Source organism: Furipterus horrens, unplaced genomic scaffold, assembly GCF_987537825.1.
Source record: "Furipterus horrens unplaced genomic scaffold, mFurHor1.1.pri manual_scaffold_8, whole genome shotgun sequence".
NCBI lineage: Eukaryota > Metazoa > Chordata > Mammalia > Chiroptera > Furipteridae > Furipterus > Furipterus horrens.
In genome coordinates this window covers 23,836,988-23,855,186 of record NW_028327178.1, presented here as the reverse complement: position 1 = coordinate 23,855,186, position 18,199 = coordinate 23,836,988, and the positions used below count along the sequence as shown (strand labels likewise).

General features: G+C 35.7%; 1 pseudogene; it reads left to right on the top strand.

The window, feature by feature from the left end:
• The first annotated feature begins 594 nt into the window (after window positions 1-594).
• On the top strand, window positions 595-1,229 carry LOC150002634 (glutathione S-transferase Mu 1 pseudogene; annotated as a pseudogene).
• Window positions 1,230-18,199: the final 16,970 nt, after the last annotated feature.

The window sequence follows — 18,199 nt, the reverse complement described above, 5'->3', positions numbered from 1 at the left end:
ATATATATACTGACCTATTTTTATTTTTTATTTGATTTTAAGGTTTCAAAATGGCTGAATGTGTTTTTACTTTATCACATGCCACTTGGAGGTCCCTGTCAGTGTGTTCATATTTTAATTAATTTTTTTGTAGTCTTCAACTATTATTTTTCTTTCTTTGTGAATCTACTAGATGAATATTGGCACTAAATCATACATCCTTAATTCTTCTTTTCATATTTTCCTCTTCTCTATTTCTACTTAATTTATTTTGTTGGTAGCCTTTGTCTACAAGTTATATAATTTGGGTTTTTCTTGTTCTATTGTGCTATTCCTATCCCATTGCACTCTTCAATCCATCTATTTAGAGAGGTTTTATTAAACATCAATAGTAACACTTATTATAATAAAAAGGTGTTTAACTTTTTTAAATTACTTATTCTAGATTTATATACATTCTTCCCTTTATTTTCACTCTTGTATCTGCCACATCTCACATTGAATTTTACTTGTTTTAAAACCTTGCATGGGCCCACCCTTCCTCTGGGATAGACAATAATTTTCATGCCCAGCCTGGAAGAAAGACCCACTGCTCAAAGCGCTAAAACCAATACCATGGCCAGGACTTTGGGTCACTGGAACATCTGCAGGCTGGCTCAAGCCATCTGCATGCTCTTGGAGTATACAGACTCAAACCACGGGAGCACCTGGTTGAACTCCGGACTATGACAGAAGCCAGTGGCTGAGTGAAAAACTCAAGCTGGGCCTGGACTTCCTATTCTTCCCTACTTAATTGACAGGCTCATAGGCTCACCCAGAGCAATGCCATCCTTTTCTCCATTGCTCATGAGCACAACCTCTGTGCAGAGATGGAAGAGAAGATTCTCATGGACATTTTGGAGGATGAGGTTAAGGACATCTAAATGTACAGCATCAGGATCTGCTAAAACCTGACTTTGAGAAAGCGATGCCTGAATTTTTTGAAGGCGTTCCCTGAGAAATGAAGCCCTTCTCACAGTTTCTGGGGAAGAGGTCTCGGTCTGCAGGGGACAAGCTCACCCATGTGGATTTCCTATGACATCCTAGATGTGCTGTGTATGTTCGAGTCCAAGTGTTTGGATGTGTTCCTGATCCTGAAAGACTTCTTGGTCCACTTTGAGGGCCTGAAGAAGATCTCTCTCTACGTGAAGCCTAGCTGCTCCCTTCCAATGCCTGTGTGCTCAAAAGCTTCCATGTGGGGCAACAAGTAGGGCCTGAAAGTCCTGGAGATGGGAGGCTGGACTACAGCTGGGCATTTCTGCCTTCTTAGAACCATCTGCTTTTCTTCTTGTTCATTCTCTTAACTCTCATCTCTCCCTGCCCCCTCACCAGATGCCTTATTCACCCCTTAACTGCCTCATAACTCCTCTTCATCCAGGCCCTCTACAGCTACTGATCCCTACATTTCATCAGTGATGTTCCTACCCCTCTCACATTAATCCTCTTCCACTAAAGCTCATGAGACCAACCTTCCCCTCCCTGGTTGCTCTACTTTGAGGAGTCTGACCAGACCCCTGACCTGTAGAGCTCAGCCCCGAGCTCCCACCACTGCCCTGAACACCAGTATCGCTTGGTGTTCAGGCCCTGCTCCCCTAGCATGACCCCCAGTAAAGCTTAATCATACCTGCTTGGCTTTTTATTCCCTCTTGGCCACTAGACTCAAGATTGTGTGTGTTGGGGGTCTAGGAGGTGTTTGCTTTCCTCCTGTTGTCTGCAATGGTTGGCTGTGGTGATGTATATGTGGGGTGGTGGCAGGGAGAAGGGCAGATAGGATTATAAGGTTTCTTGCTCATTTCTATCTCTCTTCATGTACCTTTTGTCTCAGTCCAGATTTCTACAGAAGAGGGTGCCTCCTGTGCATGGGTCTCTCCTTAATGTCAGCATTCATGGAATGCCTTCTGTAAGTCTGTAGCACTCTGCATCATGGGACAGCAGGCTCTCAGGGGTGGGGGGGACTGCACTGTCTACTGCTGGTGTGAGATCCTAGTGGACTAACTTCCGTCACCCTTTCCCAGAAGTGTTCCCTCTACTGCAGATAGGCATGAATTCTATTGGTTTTGATCTTGTCTTTATTATTCTTTCTGTCCTGGAAATGCCTTAAAGAACCTTGGCTGTTTTCTTTAATTAAATCCTGTCTTCTCTGTTTCTGTCCCTCTGACACTTAGCCAGTTTGTTCTGTATGTACACATGATCCTTTTTCTGCCAAAATGCTTTTGCCTTTTTCCTCCATATTGGGTGAGTCTCTGTATTTAGCTAATTTGCAGCCAGACTCATGAATCTAGGTTGCTCCCTTATACATAGCTTTACTCATTCCCACAGAGTTCTAAACATATCATATGTAAATTTCTATAACTTCCTGATCATCATAAAATTGTGTCATTAGGCATTTCATATCTTTATGTAGTAAATATTTGTAAAATGTCTGCCTGGTATTTAATTTAGGACTATACACTAATTAATCTAACAAGTTCTCCATATATTAGTTGACACTTTCATCTTTCAGAAAGGCAAGGAAATGAGAGGGGAACTATGGCTCTAGCCCTAATTATGCATAACATGGAGTGATACATTGGTGAAATGACAATGATAGTAGCCCTGGGAGAAAGGTGATCATGACATATTTTAGAGTCTGATAGCTGGGGAGGAAATACAGATTTTACCTTAGCCTTACAAAGGCAAAACACAAATCATTCAAAAAGATGGTAGTTTTACATGTCTTTAATTAAAATAAAAACAAAACCTCACAATAGTAACAAATTTTTCATGAACAGATATATGAGTTTCATTAAATTGTTCAGAGGACCCCCTTTTTAAATGATATGGGTAAGAAGAAGGAATTGGGAGTAGCCTATGAAGACAATGAAGTTCCACTGGCAAAAAAAGTTAAGATTTTAAAAGAATATGAACTCTGCATGGCAAAGAAAAATACAATTTAAAAGAGGGTAGCACATATCTGTCTCATGTACTGATATAAGAGCCTGAATGGTTTCTGAAATGAGCACCAAACAGTGTTGAAAAGATTAAACTCAAGATGAGATTAAAGTTGGAGATACAAATTATTGGATCTTCAAAATTTGATTTTAAAAACATGTTTAGAATAAGAACAGTTTAAAAAAATGACTAGCCATCAAAAAAGACACATAAAAGCATAAGACAGATCAGATAACATAATTATAAATTTAATTACATAAAAGTGAGATAATCATTTCATTGATCTTTTTTCTAAACATAACTTTAAAGTCACTTTTTAAAGCATATCTTTCTAAATTTTCTTGTTTTAATTTCCATCCTTGATTGTTTTTGCCTTGTTTTTCACCTCAATTATTATTATTATTATTATTATTATTATTATTATTATTATTATTATTATTATTTTGATCCTGTATTTACTTAGAGATGACCAATTTACTCTGAGGTAGATATTAATTTATATTTGATTATTCACAATTTGTGTGTTTTAAGTTCAGTTCTTCTTTTGAAAATTCTTTTTATGGGAAGGATCAGTGCTGGGAGTTAGTGTGCAACTTACAGGATAGGGGTGCTCTACCTCTGCCTGAGAGTTTTCATCTCATAGAGCTTTGATATTCATCTCTGGTTTCTTTTAATGTTGCCTCTTCCTTTCCATTTTTACCTCGTTCCAATACAGTCAATGCTGAGATATTTAAGGGGCTGTGTCGTTATGACTATAATAATGTTTTTGTGGTATCACAAAATTCTTTGTGGTCAGGTGCTTGAGGAGTACTTGTTGGAGACAAATGAGATGAATTTGGCTTTTTAATATTGAGAAAGAGAAATGTGCAGAAAGCTAGTTTATAACGTTGGTTGACTGAGCTCTCATTATTTAGGATTTCTTCAAGGAGACACTTTGCCATTTGTGAGGTGATCTGGCCAGACCTTAGTTAGGTTGTCTTTGTGAGCAGAATCTTTATCCACTCTTCTACAATGTTTTTGGTCATTCTGGAAAAGGCAAACTAGAGAGGTTTTATTTGATCAATAGTTTCTACTCAAAACTGTGTAATAAAATATCCTTTGATGTCATCTTTTTACCAAATATTTTTTTCTGGAAACTTCCATAATAACAAATTTAAGAAAGTCAAGTTAGTTGTCATGCATGACAAGATTCTTTCTCTCCTGCCTGATTAAAATGAAAGAAGGAGAGAACCCTGAGGAGTACTTTTAATACATTTTCCCCTGACACTGCATAAATCGAAGAACATTTATATGCTAATAAAATCAAAATAGGAATTATTAGTGACTGGAGAGCCCCAACATGGCTGTTATTTTCCGATCAACATATGATAACGGCTCTGACGCTAAATTAGGGAGCTGAATATTATATAAGCCCCACAGGTTATAGTACATGACAGGTTTAAGCGATATTAAAAATCTAGAAACCCTGCCCCACCTATTACATATTTATTTGGTATTACAAATTGTAAATATTTAAAAATACACAAAGATACAGTGTGGGTAAATTCTTAATGTTCAATGAAATTATTCATGATATACAAAGAGTTGAATAACTCAACAAACACCATGAAGGTTAATGCATGCGAATGGATTGTAGGAGTCCAGCAACGAGAATAACACACTATGTCCTTTCCTAGAATGATCATGGGTAAGTGAAGTCTCTGGGGATAAAAAGAAGTGACTTTCACTCAAGATCTACTAACAGCTAATCGAGATCCAATATCAGGTCTCATCTCATAGACTGGAACCTACTGATTCTTGTACGTTTCTCATTTTCATACCTTTTAAGATAGAAACCTGGTCCCTGTTTAAAATCTATATATTTAGTTTGTCTCTTAGCACTTTATCTTATCATTTATTTAGATGTCACTTAATGGTTCGGAAGCACTATGGAATGTAATCTCAGATAAACAAATAACAGGAAATTCAAGAAAATGCAAAAAAAAAAAAAAAAAAGAAGCTGAGGTTATGAGTCTGCGGGGAGAATTTTAGTTTGAATTTTAGGGTTTCTATTGTTGTTATTTATCATAGATCATAGCACTACAGGTCTAAGTTTGTACTTTCCATTGTTAACACTGCAATGCCCACACAAGAAAAACCTTGTCTGCAGTGAATAGGTAAGTAGAAGAATGCCCCTGGCAGACTCAATTTGCATCTACATTCAAAATGCCCTTTTCAAGTTCCTATCCTCAGCAGCAATAGCAGAATTGCTCTGATGTGTACAAAGCCTCAAGGAACTGAGACAAATGAAACAATTGTGAATAATGTTTTAGCTAATGCCCTATGAAAAGCCCGATATTTATAACTATTTGTTGATAATAGAAGATTACAAACATCCTTGGATAGTTTAATTGCTAGGCTTTTATTTTTCAATATCTATTCATCTACTATCTATCCATCAATCTATGTATTCTCATAGTCAGAACTCTTATTTTTAATTGTAAAACAAAACTTTTAGATGTTTATGTGAAACTTCATTTTCTTTCTAGAGTCAAACAGTTATGTTATATTTGCAATTGTATTCCATGTATTTTAAGAAGATATATCCTATATTATAATTCTTCAAGTGGGTATATATTGTTTTTCAATGTGACAAAATCAGTATCTTTGCTCTCAGAAGAACCCTGATTGATTAGCAGAATTTTTTGTTACAGAAATGTTTAATTTTTAAATGTTAATCAGAGAGAAACTACTTAGATTTTATCAACTGAGTAAGATTTTATGAAGCCTTGAGACACAGCTTTCTTATTAAAAGGGAAGTCAGAAATTTGGCTTTATGTGACAGAATTTATTGGTTTGACAAAAATTGTCTGTCATTTCATGAAGAAACAATACAACATTTTATCAGTTAGATCCTATTTAATCTCTATATCTTTGAGGAAGATTAATTTATTTAATAATTATTTTATTACTAACACTTGTATAACTAAATATATGGAAAAACTTATTCCCATCCTATTTGATGACTCCCTCAGCTCCATTCATAATACTTGAACAAATAAACAGACATTATACACACACATACACACACATGCACACACAGTAAATTGGAGTTTGCATTTACTTGCAGAAATTAAATACTACAAAGTAGCCAATTTACCTAATCCTTTAAACCTGGAGTTTCTAATGTACAAAATAGAGGTAACGATACTACCTAGCTTACAAGGTCATATTAACTAAGTTACTAACAAGCACAGGCACTGGTTTCTAACAACCATGCAATAAATGGTGGGCACCAGTATGTGTTAATATTTTGGCAATAGCCCTGCTACTGACCAATGGACTTTGAAAATTAGTCATACTGCTTCTTGACTTTGCAAAGGAAGTTGGTGCCACAAATTCCAAGTAGAATGGAGTAGACGACAACAAAGTACATTTTTTAAATTCCGAGAAACTTTTCCTAAGTCCTGAATATTTAAACTGAAACCATTCTGCACAATTAGGAGAATACTCAGAGTAAAGTTTTTAAATTATTACAAAGAATAACCCCAACCTGTCGCAAACCTTGTCTATACTGTTCCCCTCTATACTTCATTATCTAGCAGAATCTGAGGTACAGAGGAAGTACTGAAAAATATTTTTAGTATAAATTCATTGAACTGAGAATTTGTATCCAAGAATTACTAAACCAAGGATGTTCTGTTTTTGGTTAATATTCAGAGTATGAATTAGAATGAGATTAAAATGTAATCTTTTGTGGGACTCATACATAAACAAGAAAAATGATTAAAAACTTCCACTGGGCCCAGCAACATCTATTAGATAAGTCTTTAAAAGTTAGCCCAGCATTCAAAATTCTTCATAATTTATCTTTTACTAAATTTTTAATCCTTATCTTCAACCATTGTACCAAATTCACTGCATACTATTTTATCAGACCAACATTCATTCCCTTTGTGACTTTTAGTCATATTTTACTTAGTACACAGAACACCCTTCTTAATTCATGTATATAAAAAAAAATTGTTCTCATAATTCAAAGTCCAAATAAAATATCTTATGTACTGTGAATACTTCCTAAGTTCCACTGAAAATTAATCACTTCCTCCTCTTTTATCCCATAGTCATTTTTTTCCTATCTCTAATGCATTTGTTATCACATTTTTTAAATAAATAGCTTTATTTGTAATTTTCTTGGAACATAGTCACAAAGTTTTTAAGGATAGGACCTTTATTGATATGGTCAATGTTTGTATGGCCTATATGTAACATATTAGCTGGTATTTAATTTTGGTTAATAAAGTTTGTTGATTTCTGAATTAGATTTAGAAGGAGGGGGCAAGCAGAAAAGAACAAAAAATGAGCTAATTAACATTTCACACTTCTAAGTACCTAAATAATATTCTGGTTGCTTGCAGGATGATTCAAGTTCAATTTTTTTCAATTAAATTTTGAGAGTTTTAGTGGGTAAATAACCACTCTATCATAATTTTCAGCAACAATCTGATGGGATTAAAATGTAAATCAAGGCATCCATCACACTTTAGGCTGCTGATGGTAACATATCCTGCACCTCTGGATTTCTTAGAGTAACAAATATGTCCTTGTCTTTCTCTTTACTGAAGAAAAGTGTAGTTTTGCCCTAAAGAATATTCTCAGCAGTAGAATGTCATTAAAGTTAAAAACAGTGATGAAAGAAATGAGGAGAAATAAACAATGAGCAATTCACACACTAAAAACACTGACATAAGGTGGAGAATAATGGAAAATGATATATATATATATAGATATGTATATATATAATGATGAGTGGTTGACAGATTGCCGTCATTTTATTCTCTGGGGTTTTGTCACAACCTTCAGTAAGGAGATAACATTGAACATCTGGTGGGCAACCAGTTTGGAACCTCAATAAAGCTGAGCATGTGTGATGGACGAGGGATGAGCTGGGGCTGAGGCTCATCTCCTCACACATACCTAAGAAAATAAAATGAGCCAAGAAGAGTATTAAATAATAACAATTGCCTTCTAGGAAAACATTTGAATCAGAATATACAGGTTTTTCTCTGGCACCAAATAGTATGAAAATCAACTTAAAAAATGCTACCTCTGCTTTTGTCATCTAAAGCTGTATGACCTTGATTATTTAACCTCACTGAGCCTTAGTTTCCTTACCTGTCAAATATGGACAATAAAAACTCAACATAATAAGTTCTGCTTTTGTAGCAATTAAGATGATATTGTTGCCTGTGCTCTGCAAACTGTTATATAAGGACAGATAGTACAATCTAAAAGCAAGCATTTTTTTTAAATTTTAAATAAGTAATTACACACTCTGTTGCTGGAATTTATTTGTCTATCTATATCTATCTATCTATCTATCTATCTATCTATCTATCTATCTTTGTTTGAATAGTAGTCTCCTATATTAAAAAGTCCTCCCTTTAATTATTAGCCTGAACTATCTTTTCATTAGAAGTCTTAATTTTACTCCAGTCTTTAGCGATTGATATATAGTATCTGATATTTCCTAGGTGTCATCACCTATCATGAGTGTGCCCTACTAAACCTTTAGTTACTGGCCTTCTGTCTCTTGGGGTGAATCAGTGATATGTAGCATTTCCCAATTCCTTAGGTGTAAACATTCCCAGTATAGCTGATTTCAGGCTCCCAACATGACTACACATTCAGAGTTGGAAGAACTGTGCATAATCATTTCTTACCAGCTGCTAAGAATTAACACTAGCTCACAACAGCCTCCAAACATCAATGAAAAACGGTGAACTTTTCTTAACTTGCTGTCTCTGAGACAAACACACTCACTTGGGGTTTTACTAGTAAATACTAAAAATAAAATCAGAAACTGGTGTGAATAATAATTCAAATATGTGCCAAGTTCCAAGAAATTTGAAGATAGTTGTGTTTGAATTCCATCCAAATGTAAGTTAAGGCTAAAGTTTGCTGAAAAACCTGGAGCTGAATGTCCTGCTGAGCCACCTGATGAAGACTCTGACTTTGATTTTGTTGCCTCGACTATTGTGTGTCTCCAGCACTCCTGCTTAGAACAACTGCCTGATATTGTCATTGAGTAGCGTGAAAAGGGCAGTTCTGTCTGACAGCGCCACAGTTTCTACTCCGAATGCCTTAGGAGACAGGAAAGCCTTCCCCAAGCCTCTTTTGCCTGAGCAGTGATGAGCTTCACCTTCAGGCTGCTTTCTCTTACCTGGCTCATTCTGTTTTCTGCCCAGTAACTCCCCAATGCAGCTTAACTAATATTCCAGGTGAAGAAGAGAGATTCCTATACAGACTCCAATAATTCTGCTCCAGATAATCCATCTTTTTGATAGCATCTTTGACTTTTATCTCAGACTCTGTTTACTTTAAACCTGGATGTCTTTCCCTCATTCCTAACTGATTGTTTTTTGCTCTGTTTTCTTTTGAAATGTGAAGAAACATTTTCTCGTGAAACATATTCAAAAGCTAATTACATACTAAGCCTTGATTCTAGCCTGGTATATTCTCTGCAATGCCTTCTTTAGCAGGCACCTTCTTTGTTGTGGTCTCTTTGAATCATATCATTTTCCCCACAGCATATGCAGTGGTGCCAATACCTTAAATTCTTAAAGATTTTGATTCTTTGGAAGCCCCCACAATGATTGCCCTTCTCTTTTTTTTTTTTTTTCAGGGCAGATGACTGATAGAGCATGCATTAGTGAGTAGTCAAAGCTGTTGTGATCTAACTTTTGAGTTCCTTTCCTTTTCAAGCCGAGCACTTCCAACTCTTCCTACCACGTGTTCCTCTTAGAGGCTGCTAAGCACCATCATATTAGACAAAAAAGAAAATGACACTAGACTACATTTTCCCTCTCAAGAGCAATGGAAAATTTGCTTTATCCAAATAACATTTTTGTATATAGGGCTACATAGAAAATACATTCCCCAAATAATAATGTTGTTTCAGAATCCAGAGAGTGGAGCAGAGGCATGGCACACACCTTCTCCAGAATCCAAAGACTAAATGGCAATAGGCTTTACTAAGATAATTCTGGTCTATGAAAGGCCTTCAGGCTCACTTCCCAGAGAACAGCACTGGAGATGAGTCATGACCCAGCTCTGCCAAGAAAACAGCATACCACGACCTCTTTATGGTTCAGAAATGAAACTAACAACCTTGGTGCAGGATGCTAAAAATCACAATGGCTATAACTTTCATAGAAAAGCACCAACTACACCATGAACTTATCTCTCTCTTATTGAAAGATGTGAAAAAAGATAGTGTTTCCTTAGAACAGCCAAGAATAAATGTGACAGTTAAACCTGACTGCTTGTTTTAAACTTCTTGTGTCTCTGTTTCTTAACTTAGATATAATTAAAAAGTTAAGGCAATTTTTATATCACTTTTCCTTCCAATTTATATTTTCATAACTTTACTTTAGTCATTTAATACTTAAACATATATTATGTCCAGTATATTTTTAAATTATAGGATTGCAGCTTTATGCTCACATATACTTTCTCACTGAGTCCTTGTAGTAAGCCCTTTGAGGGAACTTGGGCAGGCAATAATATGCACAACTCTTTACATAAAGGTAATCTAGAATCAAAATCCCCATGCTAAATTCAAGTTCTAAGCATCTTTCTAAATGTCCAAACTATAATATGTTTTTAGATGTTTTTCATATATTGATGTTGCTGGCCACCTCCATACTGAAGATTGCTTTTAAACTATCTAATACTGACTTGATTATCTATATGAAATTTCTGTATAATCATTTGACTTTAAATGAGAAGCAATTTTATTCTCCTGCAGCTGATAAAACCTACAATATACATATCAAATGCAATGGGCCCAGGGGACAGTGAGCTTTTAGAGAAACGTGAAAAACTTGCAGCCATAGGAGTTACGAGTCTTAAGGGAGTACATTTCTCAACCAGATCTAGTGAAAACCCAGAGTATGGGGAAAAACAAGAAAAGGAGAAGGGTGTGTTTTTTCTTCGCTGGTCTAAAAAAGGGAAAGCCTATTCCCTTTATGTAGTGAAATGAAGAATACTCATAAATACATTAAAATGTTTATCCTGGGACTTATTAAAGGAGGGGGGCTTAAACACCAGTAAAATATTATTTCAACCTTTCAAATTGATGTTCTTTAGAATAAAGGACTATGTTTGGTATCCCTCAGGCTCTGAAGAAAATTTACACTCTCCTAAGGAATCATATATTTATTAATATAGAAGACAATCTGTCAAGAAAGAAGTTTTACCTAGTAATTTCATATAGTATATTTTCAATAAATATTTTTGATTGGTTAATTATTATAGTGCATGTCTTCACTGGTCATTTATTCATCTCAGAAATACTTGTTGCTTGTATATATTTAGGAACATGATGGTTATGCAAAATTATATAATAAATGCACAACCCCATAAGTAATGATATATAAATAATATAAGTACTAATGTTTAAAGATTTTAGGAGAGAAAAAGAATCCCAAAAGGACCAGTGGCAGAACAGGCCTCACAGAGCCTGAGAGATACTCGCTATGTCTTGTATGTGGGTAAAACTTAGGGATATAGAGAGCAACCCTATGGGAATTCCAGGTGAAACACAGCTACTGGGAAAAGAATGTGGAAATATTTGAGACAAGACTGCACAGTCAACTTGAGTGGCTAGGGAGTACGAATATGACAATGGATAAGGAATACAGAACATTTTTCTTCTAACTTACATAGGCCCCATCACTATGCTACCTCTATTTTTGATGACGTTTTTAAAATCCATAAAGACATGAGCACCTAGATTTTTCTAGTTTATGTAATGTAAATCAGGACCGTGAGTAGTTTCGTAAATAGAGAGCAAATGAGCAAATCCATTTTGTTTTCAGTTGTTGAATCTTCTGTTGCAAATTAACTTTTCACCTATTCTTAAATTAACAATATGCATGGTAAGGGTTGTGCTTAGAGGATAATGGAATGGCCTTTTATTCCTAAAAGAGTCCAATAAGTTCTAAGTGACTGTTGCCACAGCATATCATTTGTGTTTGAATTTACTTTTCACACTGCACTTTATTGTGTTTAAGTGCTTTTCTTATCTAAAGTATATTCCTCACTACTGCCTTCAAATATACTTTAGGTCATGCGATAAAATAAGAGACAGCTGCCCCAAAGAATGAACCAGGAGAGAGTATAGGGCATTTCTGTTCCCCAGAAGACTGTGGATATCAAGAGCAAGGCATTCTTCCCTGAAATTTTACTATTATAATTATCAACATGAAGAATTTTGCTTCAAAGATTTCATATCTTTAAATTAATATACTTAAATTTGTAGTTTGCTTTGGTTTCTTATATTTTCTGAATCCTCCAAATGACATACTCACAAAAAATAATGGCAGAAGCTATACTGTGTATAAAATAAGTCTATTCTTTAAACTCCCAGATACAATTTTAAATTATCCTGAGGTACAGACCCAATCCACTGTCATTTTTTATGAATTTCAAAGCCTCCAGCTTGTTTACTAGCAGCTTTTATATAATCTCTACTCCTAGACCATTTCTTACCTGTCTAAGGAAATGGTATTCTTCAAGACAAGAGTGATCTCCTCCACCTACAACTAAAGGCTTTTTGACACCAGAATTGCTTATAGTAACTTTTCTTTTGGAACTTCATTTTTCCCTTTATTTTGGTAAGAACTATGTATTCTCAACTCAAAGATTTCTTTACTCAGCTGCATCCAATATTGATAGACTTTGTTGTCTGTAGGTACACAGATCTTCAGAGCTATATGAGAACAACTTCATGTAGTAGTTCAATTTTGCCATAATAATGCCTTTTGTCTATAATTAATATTATAAAATTCTGAATCATCTTATACTTATTATATCTTAAATCCATGGGTACTATCATGTGATCTGCATGGATATCAATGCCTACTTGTTTCCTCCTCTGAACTGCATTTTTGTGGTGTCTATAAAAAGAATTGTTCATTTTTATGATATCCTTGTTCTGTCTGCTTATCATCCAAGAGATAGTAGATTCATTCTCTCCTCTACCTCATAAAACTGTACAGGTTACTTATTGTTATATGAGAAACTAAATGGCTTAATATGATGCCAATACTTTGTTTTGTTTGTGAATCTGCAATTTGGGCAGAATTCAGTGGGATGGGTCATCTCTGCTTCACATGGCATCAGGTGGGCTATTTGACTGAGGCTGATGTATCCATTTCCAAATGGTTCACCTGCTTGCCTGGAAAGTTGGTGTTGGCTGCCAGCTAAGAGCTAGGCTGGAGGTCATGGTTCTTTGAAAAATGAGCTTCTCCATTGGGCAGCTGGAGTTTCCTTGTAACATAGTAGCTGTACTCCACATTTTGTTAGCTAGAAGAAAAGTTATCTGCCTCTACATACATAACATAAAATAAGAGATAGAATATCTAGAGCAGACCCTACTATTGAGAAAGAGGAGAATTACGACATGCATAAAGGTCATCAGTTCGTAGAATTTCAGAAACCTAGCTAGGCACACATTGCCATTCCATTGATTGGTGCTCAGTCTCGTTCCCTGGAAATGATTCACATGGCTCTTGGTGCTTCACTCTGAATCATCCTTTACTTTCCATCAGGAATATCCCTATGTTAATAGCTGAGTAATTTTTTAAACTTCTTTTAGTGTAGTAAATTAGGGATCCAAAAGCCTCTTTTAATTCTGTATTATCATTGTACTTTTTAGTCTGTGCTAACTAATTACTTAGAAAATTGGCAGAGCTTCTGTGGACCAAATCATAATTCACTCCATCAAATAAAATCCATTCAATGCTAATCCCTTGGAGATAGGTCTTTCTTTACTTTGGTCCCCAATGAGGCTGCCGCAAGACAAGACTAATGTTCTTAGAAACCCTATTGCTTAAGTACAAGGCACACTCTTAAGAATATTACAAGTCCTATTAAGGCATATCTATAAATCTTTCTGAGGCCTAAAATATTAGATCATTCAGTCATGTCATAAAACATTTAACATTAGGCCATCCTATTTTAGTAGCCCACAAGGATTTGGTGTTTGCCATAAAACATTTTCTTACCTTAAAAATATATATTTTGATAGATCTCAGAAATAACAAACATCCCTATTTAAACTCTTAAACTCCTGGTTCCTTTAGATTTCCTCTAAATTCTGCTCAATAACTTAACAGTTCTTTCAATTTTCTCCTCATATTTTATCATCCACAGATAGAAAAAGTCAGTCAGCAATTTTTACATTGTGTCTTGAAAGTCTATTCAGTGAAATCCATGAGTTCATTAGATCTTCTCTCTATTTCCCATATTGTCACAGGCAATAGTGTTGACAAACGCTTGACCACTTAATAAAGGCGAACCTCTTTTCTCTGGTCCACATGTTTTACGTTTTTGTTACATTGGCACTCCATTTGCAGGAACCAATTCTGCTCCAGTTTTCTACTGCTGAGTAAGAAACAATCCCAAAAGTTAATGACTTCAAACTGCAGCAATTTTATTTTATCTTGTCATTCTGTGGCTCAGGAACAAGCACAGGGCTCAGCTGACGTTTAGCTGACAGCCGGGCTGATCTGATGGGTACTAATGGCTTCATTCCCATGCTTAGCACAAGAGTGAGGATAGCTAGAGAATGGGCTGACCTGAGCCTTTTGCCCAGGATATGACCACCCAGAGATATGTAGTCTCAAGGTATCTCTAAGCAAATTTTTTTTTCTTTTTTTTTTTTTTTTTTAGCAAGGTAGTAGGACTTCTCATTTGGTGACTCCAGGCTCTAAGAGTTTTCTCAGAAACAGGAAGCTACCTGTCATTTAAGGAATGGACTCAGAAACTGTCACAATGTCAATACTGCTGTATTCTCTTGGTGAAGCCATCATGGAGATAGCCCAGATCCAAAGGCACATTCAGCCAGAGCAGTATCCAAGAATCCATGGCTATCTTCAATCTGCCACAGGGAATATACAAATACCAACACAATTTCTAGCACAGGTTTTTCAACTTGGGTTAATTTAGCTTGTATAATCAGCCACAAGTCTATAAATAAACGTTGTGGTCTGGATTATATAGTTGCATATCTTTTTATTGGAAATAACTTAGAATATATTTTTACCTTTTTCTTTTTTCCAAAAAAAAAAAAAATGATATAGTTTTGAGGGGGAAGAAAAAGCATAACTGTGAGGTGGTAACACTTGGAAATTTCTATTTTATTTAGTTCTTGGACATCAGCCAAAATTTTATCCTTAATAAACCTTTTGTTCTTTGTCTCTTTCTCTTTGTGGATCTCCATTAACTACAGGAAAATTTTGCCAATCTTCCTAATCTGAAGGTCCATATTCATTTTCTCTGATCATTTCATTTTTTATGCTTTCACCTCCTATTAGTTTCTGCTAAGGCTGACAAACTTCATATGCTTTTTTTTGCTGCAAGCTGAGAGATCTTTCTGTCTTTTCCTGAAACTTTTGATCTGCTATCTCTTACTTTGAAACCATCAAGCCTGCTGTTTTTATATTTTAATTGGTTTTCTTAATTTACCCATACTTATTACCTAAAAGATGGCAGGATAAATTTTTCAATTTCTTCCAACTCTTTCAGACTTCACAACATTTGCATTTATAATATAGTTTTAAAAAGACACATTTTTTTCATTTCTAATATCTTCTAATAAGGCTCCATTAACTTTTACTTTCAGATCCTCATACTTGAGCATGATAACTCTGCAGCTAAAAAAAAAAAAAAAAAAAAAAAAAACCTGCAAAGCAGAAATTTATATTTTTTTCTTGTTTAAAAAAATACTTTGTCTGACCAAAGCTTTATTTTAAGATGTTATTGGTTTCTTTCCTGTCTTGAACCTTAGTTTATCAAATCTAGAAATTGTGTGGAATTTTTGACCCACTATAATCCAGAAATACATTTAGACTGGGCAAAATGCCTCAGAAGAAAATAAGACTATGACCTCCTTGAACTCTGTCCTATTTGTAGAATAAAAGTAAAGAGCAGACACAGAAGTGCTAAAACACTGGCAGAAAGACTCAGAAATAAACTTCTCTACAGATACGGAAAACCCACTACTGTCACATTTTGTCATCTATGGGTTACTCCATTACAATCCAGTATAACATTGTCAAGGACTGGAATAAATTCTTTATGATTATTTTATCCAGGCTGTGAGATTTGAATGAGAGAGAGAGAGAGAGGGAGAGAGAGAGAGAGGGAGAGAGGGGGGGAGAGAGAGAGAGAGAGAGAGAGAGAGAGAGAGAGAGAGAGAGAGAGAGAGAGAGAGAGAGAGAGAGAGAGAGAAAGGCTAACCTGTCTTTAAAAAATCAATGTCAAAATCCCTTTCAAATATTGTTCTCATTGGACAATAATAGAAATAAAAAGAAAAAAGTCACTGTTTCACCAGACTGTTTTTATGTGATCTCTTTTCTCTGATATACTCAGACACATACACTTGAAATGGTTAAGTTACAAAATAAGTAATGTTTTCATCCGTGTCATCATCATTAGAAATTCATTAAGGCATGTGAAGTCACATTGTTGAATACTTCAATATGCTGTTGTTAGGATAGAAATTAAGAGACATCTATTGAGCATTTGCTAAGTGCCCAGTCTTGTGTTAGGCATGTTCATTTGTGTTATCCCCATTACAGTGTAGCACTATCAGCAGAATTTGCTGAATAGATAATGTATAGATTATAAATGACAAAATTTTTATGAGAAGGAAACCAAGCAATGTCCTTATTTTACAAAATAACCAACTAAAAGAAATACTATTAGACTTCTGGTCAAGATGGAGGCATAGGATGACACACTTTGTCTCCTCGCACAACCATAGAAAGAGTTACAACCAGACCTCCAAACAAATAACACTCAGACCATCAGAAAATTGAGTCTGACAACCAAGGATTAAAAGAAGCCACATTCATTCAGACAGGTAGGAGGGATGGAGTTGTGGAAATAGGTGGAGATGCAATGTGGTGTGGAGAGGTGACAGTGACAGTGGAAGAATGGACAGTGCCATATTCAAGGATGGTGAATAAAAATTGGGGGAGAGGGGATACCTTGGGAATGAGCAATCCCAGCCCCAGGCCAAATCACACAGCCCCATGTTCCAACACTGGGATGATAAACCCCCATTACCTCTGGCTGTAAAACCACTGGGGGTTGGGGCAGCTGAAGGAACTGCCATATTTTTATCAGTTAAAGAGCCCATCTAGCCTAAGAACATAAGCAAACCCACCCATTCTGGGTTTCCCCACCAGTGAAGCAGCTGAAAGGGCATACAGGAAAAGGGTTAAGTGACTGGAAATGGGATGAGTTCTGGGCAAGCCTTCAGAAGCCAGGCAGCACAATTATCCCAACTCTGAGCCCTCCTCCCACACTGAACCACAGAGCAGTGAAGTGGGTCATCCTGCTCTAGAGAATACCCAAGGCTTCACCCCATACAACTTAACAGGTGCACTAAGACAGGGAGTCAAAGCAGCTCTACCCAATACACAGAAAAAAACACAGGGAGGCTGCCAAATTGAGAAGGCAAAGAAGTATGGTCCAAATGAAAGAACAGAACAAAACCCCAGAAAAATAACTAAATGAAATTGAGATAGCCATCTTATCAGATACAGAGTTCAAAACACTGGTGATCAGGATGTTCAGAGAACTCACTGAGTATGGCAACAACATGAAGAAATGAAGTTTACAATAAGTGGAATGAAGAAAAATCCACAGGGAACCAATATTGAAGGGAAGGAAGCTGGTGTTCAAATAAATGATTTGGAACATAAGGAAGAAATAAACATTCACTCAGAACAAAAACAAACAAACAAACAAACAAACAAAAAACAAGAATTCCAAAAAATAAGTATAGGCTTAGAAACCTCTGGGATAACTTTACATGTACCAGTATCTGAATCATAGGGATGCCAAAAAGAGAAGAGGAAGAGCAAGAAATTTAAAACCTATTTGAAAAAATAATGAAAGAAAACTTTCCTAATTTGGTAAAGGAAATAAATATACAAGTCCAGGAAGCACAGAGAGTCCCAAACAAGTTGCAACCAAAGAGGACCACACCAAGACACATCATAATTAAAATGCCAAAAGCTCAAGATTAAAAGAGAGTCTTAAAAGCAGTAAGGGAAAAGAAGAATTGCCTACAAAGGAGTTACCATAAGACTATCAGCTGATTTATCAAAATAAACTTTTCAGGTAAGAAGGGGCTGGCAAAAACTATTCAAAGTGATGAAAAGCAAAGACAATCAAGATTACTTTATACAGC